Raw genomic sequence first — 20,257 nt, forward strand, 5'->3', positions numbered from 1 at the left:
GCATTCCTAAAAGCCAATTGTGTATTCTAGTAAATAAAAAGAAGATGGGTGTGGAGATTCAGCGGATCTTAGTCACTTGAACTAAGTTCACATCTAGCTTCCCCGATAATTTCCAAATTTATATTTCTTGTCTTGTGTATTAATTTTCATGTCAGCTCTTTCTCCGGGCCTTTGAACCCAGGCCATGCGGGCTGTGGCTTCACACTAACCCAGCCTCCATACAGTTTGGGACTCTAACCCAGCTTCTAGAGCATAATCAGATTTTTCAAAAATATTTTTTTACTTATTTCAGAGAGGAAGGGAGAGGGAGAGAGAGATAGAAACATCAATGATGAGAGAGAATAATTGATTGGCTGCCTTCTGCATACCCAACACTGGGGATTGAGCATGTAACCTGGGCATGTGCCCTGACCAGGAATCAAACCATGACCTCCTGGTTCATAGGTCGACGCTCAACCACTGAGCCACTCCAGCTGGGCCATAATCAGATTCTTAAGAATCAAAATCTGTCTCTACTGTGCTTTAATGAATTATACACACCTAATGTGTTTTTTGGAGCACTGGATCAGGAGTAAGACTCACCAATGAATCCTCAGTCAGTCATTCAGGAGTAAAGACAAGGGCTTCAAAGTTGTGTATCTATGTTACTGGTGAGAGGTCTGGTGCCACTTTTAAAGAAGACTTGATTCAAGACAATTGCAACAGAGAGAGGCTACTGCAGTAGGGGAGAGAGAGACTGAACTCAACTCTGAGTTTAGCAAATACAGCTGGGGGTTTATAGCCAACATACAGAGTAAGAGAGGTCAGTAGATGAAAAATTACTAAGAGACATTGAAGGTAGTGATATTCTTGTTAAACTGTCTTAACAGGATTCTTTGCTGAAGGCAGGTCAAGGTGGAGGCCTAGTCAAGAATAGAGCTCAAAGAGGCCTAACTAAAGTTTAGTTAAGGAGGGAGTCTTTGTCAAATGCTATTTTAAGGTTTTTTTTAAAAAAATATGCCTTTATGATTTTATTTTATTATTTTTTATTTATTTATTTATTTATTTATTTAAATTTCTTTATTGATTAAGGTGTCACATATTTGTCCTCACCCCCCCATTCCCATCCCACACCCCTCCCCATGGATGCCCCAACCCCCTGTTGAACTTAACCATTGGTTAGGCTCATATGCATGCACACAAGACCTTTGGTTGATCTCTCCCCCCTACCCCCACCCTCCCCTATCCTCCCTCTGAGGCCCGATAGTCCGATCGATGCCTCCTTGTTTCTGGTTCTGTTCTTGTTCATCAGTCTATGTTGTTCATCATTTCCCCTAGATGAGCGAAATCATGTGTCACTAGAGATATACTTATAAGAATTGAATGTGCGATGAGCAATAATAGTTATGCTGACAGGCAAATGAATCAGTCTGTAGTGAGTTTCTTTCTGGACCAACAGTTCTTTTGAGACCCAATATCAATGTCCACCAGTTCCCTATGAGTACATGTCGGCACTGACCCCTCAGCTCTGGATGGTGGACAAATGGTGGTAATGCAGGTCTGACTCCCTCTGGTTTGGTCTCGGCCGGACCCAGGGGCACGGCTTCACCCGGATCCAGGGGCCCACGGCCTCACCCGGACCCGGAACCCAGCCTCACCCGGATCCAGGGGCACACGGCCTCGCCCAGACCCAGGATTCAGCTTCACCCGGACCCAGGGGCGCATGGCCTCACCCGGACCCAGGGGCGCGTGGCCTCTCCCGGGCCCGGGATACAGCCTCACCCGGATCCAGGGGCACACAGCCTCGCCCGGACCCCGGATCTAGCTTCCCCCGGACCCAGGGGCACGTGGCCTCACCCGGACCCAGGGGCGCATGGCCTCTCCCAGACCCAGGGTCGCGTGGCCTCACCCGGATCCAGGGGCCCACGGCCTCACCCGGACCCAGGACCCAGGCTCACCCGGATCCAGGGGCCCACGGCCTCACCCAGACCCGGGACCCAGGCTCACCCGGACCCGGGGCCAGGCTCACCCGGGTCCAGGGGCCCACGGCCTCACCCGGACCCGGAACCCAGCCTCACCCGGATCCAGGGGCACACGGCCTCGCCCAGACCCAGGATTCAGCTTCACCTGGACCCAGGGGCGCATGGCCTCACCCGGACCCAGGGGCGCGTGGCCTCTCCCGGGCCTGGGACCCAGCCTCAACCGGATCCAGGGGCACACGGCCTCGCCCGGACCCGGGATCTAGCTTCCCCCGGACCCAGGGACCTTTATGATTTTAGAGAGAGAGAAAGGGAGAGGGAGAGAGAAACCCTGATGAGAGAAACATCGATTGGCTGCCTGCTGCTGGGGATCAAACCTGAAACCTGGGCATGTGCCCTGACTGGGAATCGAACCAGTAACTTCTTGGTGCATGGGATGAAGTTCAAACCACTGAGCAACACTGGCCAGGCAAAAAGCTATTTGAATTTTAACCTACATGTGAGTTTAGCATTATTGAATTATAGTAGAAATGCGAACACCTCAATCTTTTTAATTCTTAGGGCATCTGGTCCTGGGAATGGGGAAAAGATATTTGAAGAGAATCAAAAGATATTAATTATAGAGAAATAATAAGATTTCATGGCAGATTGCAGGTAAAGGAGAAGGATAAATTAAGAATTACTCTAGTTTTCTAGTTACTGCAAATGATTGGATGATAGTGCCCGTGACATAGGTAACATTGGAAGGAGAGCACATTTGGAGAAAAGATGATGACTTTTAGCATCAAGCATGTTGACTATGAAGTACCCAAGGGACATCAAGTGGAGATGTCCAATAGGTAGTAAGATATATGGATTTGAAGCTCAGCAGAGAGGAGTTGGCTGGAGTCACCAGTATACAGACTGTAATTGTAATTATAAGAGTGTTTCTCAGGAAAAGAGTATAGTGGGAAATGAGAAGAGGGTATAGAAAAGAGTCACGAGGAACCGCAACATATGAAAGAATTCAGCAAAGGAGATTGAGAAGTTGTTAGTGGGATAAGAGGAAAATTAGACAGTAATATCCAAAGATTCAAGACAGTAATATCCCAGGATTCAAGAGAAGTAACTGTTTCAAAAAAGGATTTATCAACTGTTAGGGCATCAAGTAAGATAACAACAGAGACATGTTCACTAGATTAGACAGCATGGAGTTCTTCAGTGGCTGTGATAAAAGTAGTTTCAGTGGCATGATGGAGATGGAAGCCATTCTGAAGTGCCCTGAAAAGTGAATGGGAGATTAGGAAGAAGAGTCAATGAAAATTTTTCATTGCTCTCAGGAGCTTTTGAGAAATTGAGTGGTAGGTAGACAGGATTATGGATCAAGGAAGAGCTTTTTAAAGATGAGTGATTCTAGATCAGGCTTAGATTGCTACTATGATCTATTAGAATGATCTAGTAGAGAGGAAGAGATTAAAGTAGGCAAATTCTCTGAAGATACTGTGTAGGAATGGATGCAGAGTACAGGTAGAGAATTGACTTTAAACAGCAGGCACTCTTAATGTGTAAACTCACTCCTAGGCACAGTCCTTGGTGATAGAATGTCTTACAACTGTGGATAGGTGGAACATCAGGACAGGAAAACATTATAACATTTAGACTATTTTGATGTTTTCTGAAGTAGTATCCCCAGTCTCTTAATTAATAAAACAGTAGTGTCACCTTCAGAACAGAGAACTCCTCAAAAACAATAAGGGAATTGTGCTTACACTGTTCCATGTGATACACTAAATGCTGGAAATAAAATAGTGAACAAGTCATATCTGATTCTTCCTCTTATAGAGCCTAGAGTCCAAAGGAAGAAAAGTATACTCAACAAATAATTATAATAGTTATACTTCATATAATAGGATATAAAAACTTCCATTGTCTCTAGTCTAAGGAATGCTAACAGGACATACAGGCAGTCAAAGCTTCCTTTAATTCAATGTTCCACTAATTTCTGGCTTTACAGAAAAATAAACAGCTAGCACACAATTTAAACTCCTAAACAAAGCATTTATATTTATTTAAATACTAAAGGCCTGGTGCACGAAATTCGTGCATGGGGGAGGGGGGTGTCCCTCAGCCCAGCCTGCACCCTCTCCAACCTAGGCCCGATCCCACAGGACATCCCTCTCACAATCTGGGACTGCTGGCTCCCAAAAGCTCACCTGCCTGTCTGCCTGATTGCCCCTAACCGCTTCTGCCTGCCAGCCTGATCACCCCCTAACCACTCCCCTGCCAGTCTGATCAATGCCTAACTGCTCCCCTGCCGGCCTCACTGCCCCCAACTGCCCTCCCCGGCTGGCCTGATTGCCCCCAACTGCCCTCCCCTGCAGGCCCGGTCCCCCCCAACTGCCCTCCCCTGAAGGCCTGGTTGCCCCCAACAGCCCTCCCCTGCCAGCCATCTTGTAGCATCCATTTTGTGACCACATGGGGGCGGCCATATTGTGTGAGGGTGTGATGGTCAATTTGCATATTACCTCTTTATTATATAGGATACTTTTAAAATGGGATGAGGTGGAATTTGTTCCTTCTTAAAAATGTGTTTCTGAAACTACTAAAAAATTGCATTTTCTAAATAGCTAATACAACCATTCTTATTGTAGAAGAAGGGAAGTACTGGTAATGCTGATAACAATTGGTATGATTATGCCAGTCAGACTTGGCTTCTTTCCATTCTGCTACATCAGAGGTCATGCTCACTCCTTTTTTATTTCTCTTTTCATGCAGTCTTAGTGTTTTGGTTAGCCCCTCCAGTGGATTTATTTTTTGCCCCTTTTTTTTCTCATGTTTGCACATTTTTCCTGAAGGTTTATCATTTCTTGTTGCCTTTTGTTTTTGCTTGGTTTCAAGTTTTGCAGAAACAGGTTTGGCTACAACTTGTGGATCTCCTCTTGGGTGTTTTTTGTTTGTTTGTTTGTTTTGTGTGTTTTTTTTACTGCCTCTTTAGCTGAATTGACACTTAAAAATCTTGGTAGTGGCTTCAATGGGGAAAATGGGTGGCTGGGCTGCCTGTGAATCTTCACAAAGCTGGACTACCTGGCTGCTGCTGTTCTAACAGCCTGAACTTCTGGGGCCCAATGTGGGAGGAAGTGGATAGGGATTCTACCCATTATTTTAATTTAATATGAGTAATCTATCTATCTTTATCTCTTTTCTACCTTTATCATCTATGTACTAATCTCACTCTCTCCCCATTTTTATATAAATGGTAGTATATTATACATACTTTCCCACTTTGCTTTATTTTTAACCCCTCACCCAAGGACATGCTTTTATGGTTTTAGAGAGAGAGGTAAAGGAGAGGGAGAGAGAAAGAAAGCATCAATGTGAGAGTGAAACATCAATGTGAGAGTGAAACATCTGATTGGTTGTCTCTTGCATGCACCCTGAGCTGGGATAGAACCCATGACCTTTTGGTGTATGATATGACACTCCAACCAGCTGAGCCACACCAGGTAGGGCTTGTTTCCCTTGCTTTTTTCACCTTAACAATATACCAGAAGAACACTCCTAAGTAGTATATACATTATATATTCCTCATTCTTTTTATAGCTGCATAATATTCCATCATGTGAATGTATTGCAATTGATTCATCCAGTCCTTTATTGATGGACTAGTGGCCCAGTGCACAAAATTCGTGCATGGGGGGTTCCCTCAGCCCAGCCTTCCCCTTCTCCAATCAGACATCCCTCTCACAATCTGGGACTGCTGGCTCCTAATCACTCACCTGCCTGCCTGCCTGATTGCCCCTAACTGCCTCTGCCTGCCTGCCTGATCGCCCTAACTGCCCTTCCCTGCTGGCCTGATCTCGCTCCCAACTGCTCTCCCCTCCTGGCCTGATCTCTCCCCCAACTACCTCTGCCTGCCTGATCATCCCTTTCTGCCCTCCCCTACCGGCCGGATATTGCCCCCAACTGCTCTGCCCTGCTGGCCTGATCTTGCCACCAATGGCCCTCCCCTGTTGGCCTGATCTCGCCCCAAACTGCCCTCCCCTGCTGGCCCGATCTCACCCCCAACTGCTTTAAAACCCCGCCTCAGCCCCCCACCTTAGCTTCTGCCTTCGCAGTTCACCCAGATTAGATTCTGATTGGTTGGTTTCTATGCCAGTCAGTGTCAAAATCTCCACCTCCTAGGCAGCCATTGGCTCCTCGCAGTTCACCCAGATTAGGTTCTGATTGGTCGGTTTCTATGCCAGTCAGCGTCTCTGGGCCTATCTCCAGGCCTGATCAGAGAGGCTGGGCTGATCAACAGTCCCTGCAGAGGCACGGAGAGAAAGATAGGCACCCTGCTGGCCAGGCCCAGAGAGAAAGAGAGAGGCAAGGGCTGATCAACAGCTGCCATGGAGGCTACCGATCAGACCCTGCTTCTTTCTCCAGGCCTCTTTCTGGGCCTGATCCGCAGCCCCCTCAGCAGTCAGTGCTGGGTCGCCACACCCACAGCGACAGCAGTCATGGCAACCCAGCACTGACTGTAGGACTGACTTCCAGTGTTCGGTTGAGCCTTCGGTTGTTACAGTCACTGCCTTTTTATATATATAGATATTTGAGTTTGTTGTTAACCTTTTGCTATTACATATAGAACTGCAATGAATAATCTAGTGAATATTATTTATTGCTTTTTTTTTGCCAGTATATGCTTGGGATAGATTCCTAGAAGTGGGATTACTGGTTTAAATAGTAAATGTTTATGTAATTTTGCTAGATTTGACCATTTCCCTTCCCTTGGCATGGTACTATTTTACATTCCCACCATCAAAGTATGATAGTGCCTGTTCACAGCCTCACCAAAGACTACGTTGTCAAACTTTTGAATTTTTGCCAACTGATAAGTAAGAAATTGTATCTCATTTTAATCTTAATTTATATTCCTTTTATTATGAGGAAGGTTGAACATTTTTCATATAATTGAGTCATTTGCATATCTTTTTCTGATTATTGCCTTGACAGTTTTAAAAAATCATATTCAATGTGCTTTCACTATTATTGTTTGTTTTATGCTCAAGTTCTACCTTTGGCCAGTTGAAGCCATTTCAGGCTATCTCCTGTGTTCTTTTGGTATGACCTCCCCCATCCCCGCCCAGTAATCTTTGACAGCTTCTTTGCTAAATTATATGACAAGATATTCTAGACTTATCTTGTACATGAAACACTCCAGAATTGGCATCAGACATTTATCCAGCTACAGGTGAAATAATAATTCCATCTGCTAAGCCTCATACCCACACACATATGCATAGCACTCATTACTACCTGACATAACAGTGTATATGGTATTTCATTATTTATTGTCTGTTTCTTCCTCTATATTCTAAGAATCTAGAATATCAGCTTCATGGAGGGCAGAGAGTTTGATTTTTTTCACTAATGTATCTCAAACACCTAGAACAAAACCTAATAGACAGAAATGCTTAGAGGCAGGTTTACCAATGATCATGATTGCAGCCCTCTGTGTGAAGAGATGGGTGATCATCCAGAGATTGAGCCCAGGAGTTTCATTAATTAATTAATTCAAATGTACTGAATGGTGGTATGGTACACACAGTGTTCCAGGCAAGATGGCAATGTTTGCATTAACCCTGAGACTCAGGTTGTCTATTGCCACTTTCCCTGACCAATGTCCTGACTGAACATTGATAAACATCTGCCATACTGATCAGACAGGAATGATTCTTCTTCAATATCTAACTTGAGCTGAACTAATAGTACAGAATTGGCTCCTAGAATAACAGGAAATGGTGGGAGTATTTTTTTCCCTCAGGACTCATCATACAGTAAAAACATGGCACCAAAGCTTCATACATTATGCAAATATATGTATATTTTACTTCTTGCTTACATTTCTATGTGCTGTGTATGATAGCTATGTTTTATGTAGCTTATGTCAAAGTCATCTCTTTCATGACATTTGTCAAAGTCCTATTGTGTGCCTTACATTTTATTTATTTTAATTTTAATTTATTGATTTTAGAGAGGGAGAGAAGGGGGAAAGAAAGAAACATCAATTTATTGTTCCACTTACGCATTAATTTGTTGATTCTTGTATGTGCCCTGACCTAGGATTGAACCTGCAACCTTGGCGTATCTGAATGACACTCTAATCAACTGAGCTACCTGGCCAGAGCCATGTGCCAGACAATTAAAAATAGATTTTCTCACCATATTTTCTATTATAGTCCACCTAGAAGATAAAATAAGGACAAGAAAGTGCACTTTTAAAGGGCTTTTTTTTTAGGGATGTTTTAGCATATTAAAAAAGGAAATGGCATAAGGATTTTTCTATTCTTTTCCTAGCTCCAGGAAATAATTCACCTTGTAACACAAAACTATTAACAGATACCATTTGCAAAGAATTTCCCATTTATTACTCACACCATTGTGATGAAGTGGGCGAATTTGTCACATCCACTGAGGAAACTGAAGCTCAGAAAGGTGATAACATACAAAACTCCATCAGTTATTTCTGGGTTAGACTAGAGGATCTCAAACCTTACCCTGTATCATCTGTAGGACATGTAAACACTAATTGCTTGGCTGCATCTAGGTGAGGCCCAAGGATATGCACTTCTAACAAGTTCCCAGGTGATGCTGATGATGATGTTGCTGGTCCAGGGACCAGTTTGAGAACCACTGGCATCCTATATAATAAAACCCTAATATGCAAATAGACCGAGTGGTGGAACGACCAGTCACTATAACCCTCACTGACCACCAGGGGGCAGACGCTCAATGCAGGAGCTGGGCTCATGGTTGGTAAGCGCAGTGGCAGTGGTAGGAGCCTCTCCTGCCTCTGCTGCAGGCGGGCAGTAAGGAGCGAGGGGTCCCAGACTGTGAGAGCCCTGGACTGCGAGAGGAATGTCTGACTGCTGGCTTAGGCTCGATTCCCGTACATCCCCAAGGGGTTCCAGACTGTGAGAGGGTGCAGGCCAGGCTGAGGCTCCCCCTCAGTGCATGAATTTCATGTACTAGGCCTCTAGTCGATAATAAAAAACAAAGGTGGCATTTACATTTTACAGAATACCTAGTGAATCACAGTGAGCTGAGAGAGCTGGTAGCTGAACATGATCTGGGTTCAAAGCAAAGGGGACACAGTGTGCAGTGTACCCAGGATAGATTCAAGCAATCAATGGATGACATATGTCACTCCCCTAAAGTGGGAGGGGACCAGTCACTGGTCCATAGAACAACTCATATGGCATTGTAATTCATCATGTCTGCCACCCTGGAAAGCCCTGTGGGTGAAGAATTAAGCGCCAAGCTCCCAAGATCTCCCTTGATATATTTTTAAAATATGTTTTTATTGTGTGTTTCTTTAGAAAGAGAGGGAGATAGAAACATAAATGAGAGAAAGAGAAACATTGATTGGCTGCCTCCTGCACGATCTCTACTGGGGATCTATTTCAAAACCTAGGCATGTACCCTGACCTGGTATAAAAATGGTGACCTCTCAGTGCAGGGGACAATGCTCAATACGAGGCACACCCATCAGGCCAGATTTTTCTTGATCTTAACATCTGTTCAAATTATCTATTATTTTAATTTTTTGCACGTACCTATACAATTTCCCCAACACCATTTATTGAAGAGACTATATTTACTTCATTGTATGCTCTTGCCTCCATTGTCAAATATTAATTGAGCATAATGGCTTGGGTTGATTTCTGGGGTCTCTGTTCTGTTCCATTGGTCTATATGTCTGTTCTTGTGCCAGTACCAGGCTGTTTTGATTACACTGGCTTTGTAGTATAATGTGACATCTGGTATTGTGATCCCTCCAATTTTGTTCTTTTTTCTCAGGATTGCTCTGGCTATTCAGGGTCTTTTTAGGCTCCATATAAATTTTTGGAGTATTTTTTCTAGAACTGTGAAATATGTTCTTGGTATTTTAATAGGATTGTATTGAATCTATAGATGGCTTTGGATAGTATGACCATTTTAATGATGTTGATTCTACCAATCCACTAACATGGTATATTCTTCCACTTGTTTATGTATTTTTCTATCTCTTTTTTCAATGTCCTGTAGTTTTCTGAGTATAGGTCTTTTACCTCCTTGGTTATGTTTATTCCAAAGTATCTTAATTGTTTTGATAAATACATTTTTCTTTGTTTTTCTTTATGAGAGATCATTATCTGTATATATATAAAAGTCTAAGTGACCATCATAACCAAAACAACCGAATGGACGACCGAACAGGCTGCATGGGGCAACCAGGTCGGCAGGGGGGTTAGTGTGGGATGATAAAACGACTGAACAAGCAGGCTGCTTGGGGCGACCAGGCTGGCAGGGAGGGCAGTGAGGGGTGACCAAATGACTGAACAGCAGGCTGTGTGGGGCGACCAGGCTGGCAGGGGGGGGCAGTTAAGGGTGACCAAGCTGGCAGGGGGGGCAGTGAGGGGCGACCAGGCTGGCAGGGGGGTAGTTGAGGATGACAAGGCTGGCAGGGGGTGCAGTAAGGGGCGACCAGGCTGGTGGTGGTGGGGGAGTGACCAGGCCGGTGGGGGTGGCAGTTGGGGGTGATCAGGCCATCAGGGGGGCAGTTAGGTGTGATCAGGCAGGCAGGCAGGTGAGCAGTTAGGAGCCAGTGGTCTGGCAGTCGGGCATCCCCTGAGGGGGTCCTGGATTGGAGAGGATGCAGGCTGGGATGAGAGGACCCCCCCCATGCACAAATTTCATGTACCAGGCCTCTAGTCTATATATATAAAAAGCCAACAACCAGAATGCTGTAATGACTGGAACAACCAGTCGCTATGACTCCCACTGTGGGCAGCGAACCAGCCCGATCCAGGGTGGGGCCAGCTGACCGACCCCCCTGCAGCCCCTCTCCCCAGCCAGCCCTGCCCCTGATTTCCCCCCTTACCCCAGTAGGGGGTGGGGCCAGCCAACCAACATCCTGCAGCCCCTCCCTTTGCCCAGCCCCACCCCAGATTGGCCCCCCCCACTGATTAGGGGTGGGGCCAGACGGCCAACCACCTGTGGCCTCTCTTCCTGGCCAGCCCCACCCCTATCGGCCCCCCAACCCATTGTCTCATGGCCCCTCCCCACAGCTGGCCCTGCCCCCGATTGCCCCCCACCAATCAGGGGCAGGGCCAGCCAGCCAACCACCCACGGCCCCTCCCCCTGGCCACTGGCCCCCAATCAGTCCCCCACACCCCATTCTGCGGTGGGGCTGGCTGGCCCACTGCCCACAGCCCCTCCCCCTTGCCAGCCCCACTCCTGATCAGCACCCACCACCCCAATCATCCTGTGGCCGCTCCCCCCCAACCAGCTCGGCTCCAGATCAGCCCCCCCTACTCCAATCAGGGGCAAGACCGAGAACTACCGCTTACGGCCCCTCCCTCTAGCTAGCCCTGCCCCTGATCGGCCCCCTACCCCAATCGGGGGTGGGGCCCACTGGCCAATCACCCATGGCACCCTCCTCTGGCCGGCCTGGCCCTGATTGGGCCCTGATTGGGGTGGGCTGGCTGGCCAACCTCATGCCACCTGCTCCTCCTGACAGGCCTGGCCCCGATCCACCCTGATCAGGTCCAGGCCAGCCGGACCCCACCTGTGCACAAATTTATGCACTAGGCCTCTAGTTGGTATATAAAAATGCCACCGATTTCTAGATGTTGATTTTGTATTCTAATTCCTCTGGGTGTTTCTTGTTGTTTTCTTTCTAATTCATTTAGTTTTAGAGTTAGATAGTTTATTAGTCCTTTTTCTTATTTCTTGGGATAGGCCTATAGTGCTATGTACTTCCCTGTCAGGACTGCTGTTGCCATGTCCCATAAGTTTTGGGTTGGTTGTGTGTTCATATTAGTTTCCAGGAAGTTTTTAATTTCTTGCTTAATATCATAATAACATGCTATTTAGCCTCCATGTATTTGAGTGTTCTGAGTTTTTTTAAATTGTAGTTGATTTTTAACTTCATGCCATTGTGATCTGAGAAGATGCTTAGTATTATATCAATCTTCTTGAATTTCTATAGACTTGTTTTGTACCCTAACATGTGGTCTATCTTTGAGAACGTTCCAGGTGCACTTGAGAAGAATGTATATTCTGTTGTTTTGGGGTAAAATGTTCTGTAAATATTGGTTAGATCTATCTGATCTAGTGTGTCATTTAGGATCTCTGTTTCCTTGTTAATTTTTTGTCTGGAAGATCTGTCCAGCGATGTCAGTGGGGTGTTAAAATTCCCTACTATGATTGTATTGCTATCAATCTCTCCCTTAAAGTCCATCAACAGTTTTTTTAATATACTTGGGTGCTCCTATTGGGTGCATATATGTTTACAAGGGTTATATTTTCTTGTTGAATCATTCCCTTTAGTATTATGAAATAGCCTTCTTTGTCTTTTGTTATGGCCTTTGTTTTAAAGTCTATTTTGTCTAATATGAGTATTGCTACCCCAGCTTTTGTTTCTTTCCATTTGCATGGAATATATTTTTTCATCCCTTCACTCTCAGTCTGTATCTTTTGTTCTGAGGTGGTTTTCTTGTAGACAGTATATATATGGATCGTGTTTTCTTCCCTGTTCAGTCACCTTATGTCTTTTGACTGGAGTATTTAGTCCATTTACATTTAAGGTTATTATTGACAGGTATTTATTTATTGCCATTTTTATTTTCTTTATGCCTGTGATCCTCTCTCTCTCCTTTTCCTCTTCTTAAAGCAGTCCCTTTAACATTTCTTGCATTGCTGGGTTGCTGGTAATGTACTTCTTTAACCTCTTTTTGTCTGGAAAGCTTTGTATTTCACCCTCAATTTTAAATGGTAGACTTACTCAATACAGTAGTCTTGGATTTAGGCCCTTGCTTTTCATTACTTCGAGAATTTCATGCCAATGCCTTCTGGACTGAAGTGTTTTTCTTGAGAAGTCAGTTGACATTTAATGGGAACTCATTTGTATGTAATTTTCTCTCTATATCTTGCTGCCTTTTAGATTCTTTCACTGTCTTTAACCTTTGCCATTTTAATTATGATGTATCTAGATGCAGGTATCTTTGGGTTCATCTTGATTGGGAGTCTCTGTGCCTCCTGAACTTGTGTGGCATTTTCCTTCACCAGGTTGGGGAAGTTTTCTGTCATTATTTCTTTCTTTATTTTTTTGTTACTCTTTTTAATTTTTTTATTGTTTAAAGTATTACATATAGTAGTACATATATCTCTTTATTCCCCCATTGACCTTCCCCCAGCCTCCCCAAACCAGTGTCGCATGCCTTCATCCCACCCCCAACCCCCCCCACCCCAGTATCTTGTGTCCATTGGTTGTGCTTATATGCATGCATACAAGTCCTTTGGTTGATTTCTTTACCCCCCTCCCCAACACTCTCCAGCTTGACACTGTAATTTGACAGTCTTTTCGGTGCTTTACTACCTCTGTATCTATTTTTTTGTTCATCAGGTTATTATATTCTTTATTATCCATAAATAAGTGAGATCATGTGGTATTTTTCTTTCATTGCCTGGCTTATTTCACTTAACATAATGTTCTACAGGTCCATCCATGCTGCTGCAAATGGTAAGAATTCCTTCTTTTTTATAGCAGCATAGTATTCCATTGTGTAGATGTACAATAGTTTTCTAATCCACTCATCTGCTGATGGGCATTTAGGCTGTTTCCAAATCTTAGCTATGGTGAATTGTGCTGCTATGAACATAGGGGTGCATATATCCTTTCTGATTGGTGTTTCTAGTTTCTTGGGATATATTCCTAGAAGTGGGATTACTGGGTCAAATGGGAGTTGCATTTTTAGTTTTTTAAGGAAACTCCATACTGTTCCCCACAGTGGCTGCACCAGTCTGCATTCCCACCAGCAGTGCACGAGGGTTCCTTCTTCTCCGCATCCTTGCCAGCACTTGTCATTTGTTGATTTGTTGATGATTACCATTCTGACAGGTGTGAGATGGTACCGCATTGTCATTTTGATTTGCATCTCTGGGATAATTAGTGACTTTGAGCATGTTTTCATATGTCTCTTGGCTTTCCTTCTGTCTTCTTTCGAAAAGTATCTAGTTAGGTCCATTGCCCATTTTTTAATTGGATCATTTATCTTGCTTTTATTAAGTTGTATAAGTTGCCTAAAGATGTTGGAGATTAAACCTTTATCAGTGATAACATTTGCAAATATGTTCTCTCATAGAGTGGGCTTTCTTATTGTTTTGTTGATGGTTTCTTTTGCTCCGTACCTCAGCCCTTTGCAGCTCCTCTGATTCTCCGTGAGCTTTTCTCTTTCCTTCTAATTGTAGAATTTCCACTCAGCCAGCTTTCCTGTGGTTCTGGATGATGTCCATTCTGTCTTTTAGTTGTAGTTTAGAAATCGTTGTGCGAGGCAGCAGTTTAGGTGCTTACCTATGCTGCCATCTTGGTTTCTCAAAAATTTAGTTTCTTAGGTAAAAGATGATAAAGATAAAAATAAAAATGTGCAGTAGGGAAGGTCATTCACTTCCTCTACTGTTCTGTTTAGCATGCCTGTTTCCTAGTCGGGACAGTATTGAAGTTCCCTGCATTCCATTGCTCCTCAGTGTTGTAAGCCACAGTCCTGATTTTTAATCAGGCAGTATGTCTTTATTTCTTATATTCCTTTATTTGTGTTTATACAAGAGTCAATTTGTGATTCAGCTCCTGGGTGGCAGTGTTTCTGGATTGACCTCTGGGTCTATAGGTCCTCTCTAGCTAGTGTTTAGGTTTTGTTTTCCTGTGGCACTTAACACCGGTTTGGGGGAGTGGGTTGCCCCAGAGCTGGTTCTCTGATGGTTATTCCCCGCTCTGATCCTCAGGTTCCAGAAAAACAACATTTCCCTGCAGTCTCTTAGAGTGTCCCCAATTGGGTGATCCTATATATTGGGCTTAGTAATCAGAAGCAAGGATTTAAAGAGGGGAAAAAAAAAAGAGCCAGAGTAAGTGTGCAAAGTTTGGGGCTGCGCACAAGTTGGTGCAGTCTTTTTTCCCCTTGGGTCTAAGAAGCTGGCACACTTTTTAAACTTTTAGGCTGTCCTTTTGCGCCCAGATCAAAATGGGCTGCTTTTTAGAGTTCCCTTCATTAGCAGCTCTGCGGACCCCCTTCCACATTCACGGATCACGCCAGCCCCAACAGGCACGGATTTACCTAGGCGCAGACTTCTCCTGGTCCTCCAGCTCCCGAGTGCATGTTTCTCTCTCCTGCCGGGACCACAGACCTCAGCTTATCCCAGGCGAAATCTGAGTATAGAGCTCCTCTGAATCCACATGCTTGCATCAGTTGGGGACTGGTGTTCTCAGGTTTGCAGCTGTTCGGTGCGTGCCATAGTTGTAGATTCCCCCGGCTTTTCAGGCTTCCAATAATATCCACTTTCCCCTTCAAGATGGCGCGGTGTCCGTGTCTGAGCCAGTTGCTCTGGGAGAGAACTCAGCAGCAGTGGGGGCTGCCTGGTCAGGGGAGCCCCGTCCAGCAGTCCCCCACAGTCTCCTGGAGTATAGCTGCTCCTCAACTCACCAACAAACACTCCCCGTGCGACCACACACTCTCCCTTTGTTTTCTCACTCACACACTATCTTGCAGTCTGCCTTCCCATCGGCAGCCATCTTCCTGTAAACCTGTCATTATTTCTTTAAACAGGCTCTCTGTTCCTTGCTCATCCTCTGTCCATTCTGGTATTTCTGTAATGTGGATGTTTTTATGTTTCATGTTGTCCCCAGAGCTCCCTTAAGCTACCTTTCTGCTTTTTAATTCTTTTTTTCTATTTGCTGCTGTAATTGGGTATTTCTATGTTGTCTTCCAAATCGCTGCTTTGGTCCTTTGCTTCATCCAACCTATTTTTATTTATTTTATTTTTTAATTTTATTATTATTTTTTTTCACCGTAAATGTCATTTTATCTTTATTGTCCTGTAGCATCCAGAACTAAATTAAGAATGTATTCATTTCCTAGAAAATTCTCTTTGGAAATGTACATTGAAGAGCACAAACATAATTTTTTAAATAAATGTTTATTGTTCAGATTATTACAATTGTTCCTCTTCCGCCCCCCCCCCCCATAGCTCCCCTCCACCCGGTTCCCACCCCACCATCTGCCCTTACCCTCGCCCACTGTCCTCATCCATAGGTGTACGATTTTTGTCCAGTCTCTTCCCACACCCGCCATCCCAAGAATTGTCAGACCACTCCCTTTCTATGCCCCTGATTATATTATATTCACCAGTTTATTCTGTTCATCAGATTTTTTATTCACTTGATTTTTAGATTCACTTGTTGATAGATATGTATTTGTTGTTCATAATTTTTATCTTTACCTTTCTCTTCTTCTTCCTCTTCTTAAAGAATACCTTTCAGCATTTCATATAATACTGGTTTGGCTGTGATGAACTCATTTAGCTTTTTCTTATCTGTGAAGCTCTTTATCTGCCCTTCAATTCTGAATGATAGCTTTGCTGGGTAGAGTAATCTTGGTTGTAGGTTCTTGCTATTCCTCACTTTGAATATTTCTTGCCACTCCCATCTGGCCTGCATAGTTTCTGTTGAGAAATCAGCTGACAATCATATGGGTGCTCCCTTGTAGGTAACTAACTGTTTTTCTCTTGCTGCTTTTAAGATTCTCTCTTGCCGAAACCGGTTTGGCTCAATGGATAGAGCGTCGGCCTGTGGACTGAAAGGTCCCAGGTTCGATTCCGGTCAAGGGCATGTACATTGGTTGCGGGCACATCCCCGATAGGGGGTGTGCAGGAGGCAGCTGGTCGATGTTTCTCTCTCATCGATGTTTCTAGCTCTCTATCCCTCTACCTTCCTTTCTGTAAAAAATCAATAAAAATATTTTTTAAAAAAGATTCTCTCTTTGTCTTTTGCTCTTGGCATTTTAATTATGATGTGTCTTGGTGTGTCCTCTTTGGATTCCTTTTGTTTGGGGTTCTGTGTGCTTCCTGGACTTGTAAGTCTATTTCTTTCTCCAGGTGGTGGAAGTTTTCAGTCATTATTTCTTCAGTTAGGTTTTCAGTATCTTGCTCTCTCTCTTCTTCTGGCACCCCCATAATTCGGATGTTGGTATGCTTGAAGTTGTCCCAGAGCCTCCTTACACTATCTTCATATTTTTGGATTCTTTTTTCTTTTTGCTTTTCTGGTTGGGTGTTTTTTGCTTCTTTTTATTTCAAATCTTTGACTTGATTCTTGCGTTCCTCTAGTCTGCTGTTGGATCTCTCTATATTATTTTTTATTTCAGTCAGTGTATGCTTAATTTCTAGTTGGTCCTTTTCCATATCCTCGAGGGTCTCACTAAATTTATCAGCCTTTTCTAGAAAATTCTTGAAAAACCTTATAACCATGGTTTTGAACTCTATATCCAATAGTTTGCTTTCCTCCATTTCTTTCATTTGTGACCTGTTTCTTTGTCTCCACATTTCAGCTGCTTCTCTGAGTTGATAGAGTGGCTTTGTGTGCTAGGTGTCCTATAGGGCCCAGTGGGTCGGTCTCCCCAGTTACCTGAGGTGGACACTCTTGGTGCACCCCTTTGTGGGCTGTGTGCACAGTGTTGTTGTAGTTAAGCCTTGATTGTTGTTAGTATCACTGGGAGGAATTGACCTACAGGCCAATTCGCTGTGAGGATCAGCTGTGTCTACGTTGGGAGAACTTCTGTGCTGGAGACACCCTTATGAGGCAAGACTTGCTTCAGTGGGGCTTTGGTGCTCAGTGAGTCTGCCCCCTGAGTGTGTCCCTTATGGATCTGAGGAGTTGTAATCTGGATGGTCCCACTCTGACCCCTGTTTATACTGACTCTTGGATCTCCAAGGAGGTGCTAATTTAGCCTCTGCCTGAGGCCACCCAGCAGGAGCTATGGAGAGATCTGCTGATTCCTCCTCTTTGTTTGGGTTTTGGAGGTGCCCAGATGAGGCCCAGCTGTGAAGCAATGCAAGCTGCTGCGGGTCCTTGGTCCTTATTTTGGATGTTCTGGGTCTCACAGACTCAGCTGCAGTTTGTTAGGTAAGTTTAGAATTCAAAGGACTAGGCCATTCATATGCAAAAGCCTCTGTGCTCAGCTCGGATGGGGTGGAGTCTCAGGGTATATCAAACAGCAATGGCTTCATGAGGTGGGATCTCAGGGCGGAGCAAACAGCAATGGCTTCCCATCAGCCCTGCCCTAAGAGGCCCCTGGGTCTCAGTGTCCCGCAGTAATCGATGCAAGCATCTCTGAGAGAAAGCCACCCTTGAGTTTTTCCCGCTGCCAGACAGTCCAGTTTCTTCCCGTATGAGTCTGGGTCCCCAGAGTCTTGCCCGGAACTGGAGTTCAGAGCAGTAGGGAACTTTTGTCTCCCTCCCACTTGAAAAAGCCAGCCGCGTACTCAGTTGCCAGCCCTCTCTGCGTGCGCGCCTCCGTACCTCTGCCTTCTGCAGCTCCTGTGAGTCTCAGTGTGCTTTACTCTTTCCTTGTAGTTGTAGAATTTCCACTCAGCCAGCCTTCCTGTGGTTTTGGATGATTTGTCTTTTAGTTGTAGTTTTGAAATTGTTGTGTGAGGCAGCAGTTCAGGTGTTTACCTATGCCACCATCTTGGTTTCTCTCACCCATCCAATCTGTTTTTAATACATTCCAGTGTGTTCTTCATGGCAGATATATCATTCTTCCTTTCTTCTGGTTCTTGTTCATGGCCTTTGTTCCCCTTCTCATGCCTTTGTAATTTGCACTAAGTTACTTAAGCATCTTTATAAGCATTGCTTTGAACGCTATTTCTGATAGGTTGCTTGTCTTCATCTCATTTAGTTATTTTTCTGGAGATTCTTTCTTTTCTCTCATTTGGGGCTTGTTTCTTTGTCTTCCTATTTTATCTGTCTCTTTATATTTGTTTCTATGTATTAGATAGAACTGCTATGCCTCCCAGTCTTTGTGGGATGGCCTTATGCAGAAGGTGTCTTGAGGTGTCCATTGGTGTAGTCTCTTTGTTCACCTGAGCTGGATGCTCTAGGAATGCCCTTTGTGTGTGTTGTTTGGGCTCTCCTGGTGTAATTGTGACTTGATAGTTGATGCCCTGTTTGTGGTATGGATCTCCCCTCTGACTTGCTGCCAGTGAGTTTCAATCCCAATGTTCATGCCAGCTATCCAGTGGTTGGGGACTCCTTATCCCAGAGTCTGGGTCTGCCTTGAATCTCACACCTTGGTTGATCCTGTTCTGGGCTGTAGTTTCTTTCGGCATGGAGCTGGTCCCACAGGTGTCAGCTGCAGGTGCTTGGGGTCCTGCTGGCTTTTGCCTTGCTGAGCAGTCTGGGATGGTGTCTGCAGTGGGGATCCAAGTCTCTTAATGGGCCTCAGAAACTCCACAGGAGGGGCAGGGGATTTTCCAATAGGGTTCATCAAATGTCTTCCCCCCAGGCAAAAACAGCAGGATAGCACAGGTTTGCCTGAGAAAGATGACCTCCACAGCATGAGGGAATGACTCCAAAACAGGAATCTGGGATGTCTGCCTTCTGAGCTCTATCACTGGATCCCCCAAACATAGCTTGTGTTTATACAGCTCCAGTCCACTCTGCCCTCCCTCTGCCAGAGTACAAGGTGAGTGGCCAGAATTTTGTGTGTTGGCCCTTTAAGAGGGTGCCTGCATTTACAGCTATCTCTCCCTGGCAGACAGCAATCCTGCTGTTTTTCACAGCCAGATTTTATGTGGACACCTTTCTCAGTTCTAGTGCTCTCTGCTAGGGGTCCCAGCTTGGTAATTAGACCCCAGAGTTCGCAGTGGCAAACCACCCCCCACAGCTGAGATATCACTCCAATACTTCAGCTGCTGTCTGTTGGAGCCCGACATGCCTTTTTGTGCCTCCACTCTTCCTATGCAATCTTCACTTTCCATCCTTGGTTATCAGGGTTCTCTCCAGATAGTCTTCAGTTGATCATTCAGGAAGTTTGTATGTATTTTAGTTGTAATTCTAGTTTGGTCCTGGGAGCATGTCTGTGAGCTTCCACTTATTCCACCGCCATTTATAATCTTCCTAAATCTTTTTAAATTAACTATATTGTATAGATTTAACATAATGTATTTAATCTTTCCTTTATTGGTGGACATTTTATATTGATTCCGTTCTTTTAAACCTTTACAAGCACTAATATTGTAAAATTGTTTATGTGTGTAGGCTGGCTAATTTCCTAGGAATACAATTGCTGGGTCATAGAATTTGTGAGACATTGATACAGTGTTTAGCAGAAGTAGGTTTATAGTTGTGAGTATGAGAAACAGAGTTTATTATTTTTTAAAAATATATATTTATTGATTTCAGAGAGGAAGGGAGTGAGAGATAGAAACATCAATGATGAGAGAGACTCATTGATTGGCTGCCTCCT

The sequence above is a fragment of the Cnephaeus nilssonii genome, assembly GCF_951640355.1.
Source record: "Cnephaeus nilssonii genome assembly, chromosome: X".
NCBI lineage: Eukaryota > Metazoa > Chordata > Mammalia > Chiroptera > Vespertilionidae > Cnephaeus > Cnephaeus nilssonii.